Raw genomic sequence first — 3,082 nt, forward strand, 5'->3', positions numbered from 1 at the left:
TTACAATCGGTGATTTAAATTCTAGTGATTATTGAGAAACCAATGTTATTTGTGTTTTTTAGATTCGCAAATTGGGATAGATAAAGTCACTATGGTTGAGTCCACAATTGTTGAACCCCTTGATTCTATTATTTTTGACATGCCCAAGGTGGATGATACATCTATACCAAAGTCTGGTGATGTACACCTTTGATCAAGCTTGCAACAGTGAGAATAAAGAAATGCCTACTCCAACAATACAACCTACTTCAAAAGAGACCAAAACGTCTGCTCAAGAGCTATTTCCATTTGTTGTTACTTCCTCTAGTGCAGATGTTGAGAAGTCCATACTCATAATTATTTTGGAAATGGTATGCTACTGAAATGTTCCCCTCAGCCATCCTCACACCACCAGTCAGTGCAACTAGATCCAAAAAGATATATTATACTTAGGCGAGGTTGCATCCAATTCTTGAAGACTATATTACAGAGGTTTAATGTTGCAATTTGGTCGACAGCTACTAGGAACAATGTGCTTCAAATTCTTAAAGCACTAGAGAGCTTAGCAAAAGGTACATTGCCTTTCTTTGCAATTTGGAATCAAGAAGGTTGCTACACTTGTCAAAGCAATAAATTATTTAGACCCGACAATCCAACCATTGAGGCAATGTTCAAGCCTCTAGCTAAAATTTCCATGAGGTATGAATGTGACCCACGAAGAACAATGCTTATTGATGACTCTCCTTACAAGGGATGCATTTCCCTTGCAAACAATTGTATTTTTCCAACCCAATTTGATGGTGAAAAACTGGTTGACAATATGCTCTTGGAGGAGTTGCTTCCCTACTTGTTTGAGCTGCATGAGACAAGGGATGTGCGGAATTTCATTGCCTCTAATCGTTACGGACAGCCAGCATTGAAAAATGAGAGTGAATATAAAGAAATCAAAGAGAACTGGAAGCATAAAAATGATGCTTGGTCAGCCAAGGTGTTCTTTAAAAGAAGAAAAACTCCTACAAAATATGACAAAGGTGAAGCTATCCTTGAAGGCAAACACAATCGAGCACGTGAAAAAACTGACAACAATGACATCAAACAAGCCCAGATACAAGAGATACTAGAAAAGGAAGGTACAACTGTTGAAAGCATGAAGGCACAACAATTGATGAATCTAGCTAGGCAATTGGGATGTACTAAAAAGGGGCCATTGAGGGCAACCATTGCAAAGGCTTATATAAACAAGGTCAAAGCTGAGAACAATCTTCTAAGGCTAAATAAAACACACCCCTAAGGTACCTTTTATGACTTGAACCTTGTTTCACATACTTGAATATACATGTGCATGGTATCAAATTTTTCGTTTTGTTTCTTCTTGCAGATCTCAAAACAAATATCTCTAGCTATTCCATGGAGCAAGCTTGGACAGGTGGTGGACCTTTTGGTAAATCCCCTCATGGGAAACATATCACAAGTCCTCCATGCAGTGAGAGGGAAAACATTTAAGAAAGAGCCTAAGAGGTTGGACAGGTGGTGGACCTTGCACCTTTTCTCCCATTCCCAATCGAGTCTAGCTATCCACCACTATATTGTATGAAGTGTAGCTTGGACAAGTGGTAGACCTTGAAACAAGAGACCCCTCATCATCAAGCCTATTTTCGATCTATGGTAGATCTTACCTTTCTTCCATTCATAGTGGAGCCTAGCCTAGCCAGGTGGTAGACCTTACTTTTCTTCATGCTTCAAAGAATCATAGCTTGGAGAAATGGTGAAGATTTCTAAGGTTTTCAATTGGGATTTGTTTATAGCAATGAGTAAGTTGAAGATGGACTTTGGTATCTAATAATACCATAGTGTAGAAAATGTAGAAACTATTTGTATTCTTTGAAACATAATAAATTTCTTGTTTTTCAATTGGAGAGTCATCACTACAAGAAAGTGGGTCGACTATCTGTAGACATGATTTGAAGAATGTTTTTGAAGCACCCAACCAACCTCATCCAAGGCCTTGTCGTATATATCAATCACCTCCTTGTCACCTACCACTTGCTGTCAAGAATATCAAAAGAGTGCTTGTTTTGGACCTTCAAGGACTGCTTTTGAAGACAGTTGAAACAAAACATGGAGATTCTATGCCATCTTGGGCTCAACACATGCATCTTGTGGAGGACAAAGATGAAGTTTATCATGCGGTGCGCCTAGATGTAGAAATGTTTTTGGATTTCTGTAGTGAATACTTTGAGCTGTGGATATGGAGTTTCTATAACCTAACAAGAGTGCAGGACATCACATAAAAATGTTTCCTAGAGCATTATAGAAAGTTCAAGATCTTTATGAGTAACAAGTGTTGCCAAAATCCAAACATCATGTTAGGATTTAGAAGGGTTTATCATAAAAACTTGAGCGATATTTGGAAGATGTTTGAGGACTTGGATGCAAAGAATACCTTGATATTTGATGATAGTCCATATAGGATGATGTGGAATATGCTAGGAACATATCTTATATTTCCAAAGATGTGGAGGCAAACACCTGAGCAGCTTCAAAGATTCTTGCAAGAAACGATTATTCCATGGTTACTTGGATGGTTGTATGCAAAAGACAAGAGAGATTATACTTGTAACACAATTGTAAATCAGTATAGTGATCTTGAGACAACTCATGTCCTCCATGTGTACGTGTCAAGGCGATAACATTAAAGAAGGTTGACAATGATCCTTTTTATGGCCAGATGATGTCCTTTTAGTATGATGTGTATTTGTATTACTATATAATTCAAAGGTTATTTTTTAACAAAGATGTGTCAATTTGATGAACACTTGCATGGAGTGCACCCTACTCTAAGGGGACTTGCATGTATTCTACAGGGTATCCTATTATAAAGAAAATTATTAAGGGGACTTCCACGTATTACTCCACTGTATGCTATTATAAGGAGAATTCTATGTGATGGATCGTGCTCTGCTCTAAGGGAATTGTAATGGAGTGCACTCTACTCTAAGAGGACTTCCATGTATTACTAGAGTGTATCCAATTAAAATAAGAATCCAATGTAATGATAGAGCATCCCGATTTAGAACAAAAATGTGTCGATGAACTGTACCCT

The 3,082-nt window shown here is 37.8% G+C and overlaps 1 pseudogene; it reads left to right on the plus strand.

The window, feature by feature from the left end:
- The first annotated feature begins 2,099 nt into the window (after window positions 1-2,099).
- On the plus strand, window positions 2,100-2,669 carry LOC147447212 (uncharacterized; annotated as a pseudogene).
- Window positions 2,670-3,082: the final 413 nt, after the last annotated feature.

This window comes from Adiantum capillus-veneris, chromosome 11, assembly GCF_014529385.1.
Source record: "Adiantum capillus-veneris isolate H3 chromosome 11, ASM1452938v2, whole genome shotgun sequence".
In the NCBI taxonomy this organism is placed as follows: domain Eukaryota; kingdom Viridiplantae; phylum Streptophyta; class Polypodiopsida; order Polypodiales; family Pteridaceae; genus Adiantum; species Adiantum capillus-veneris.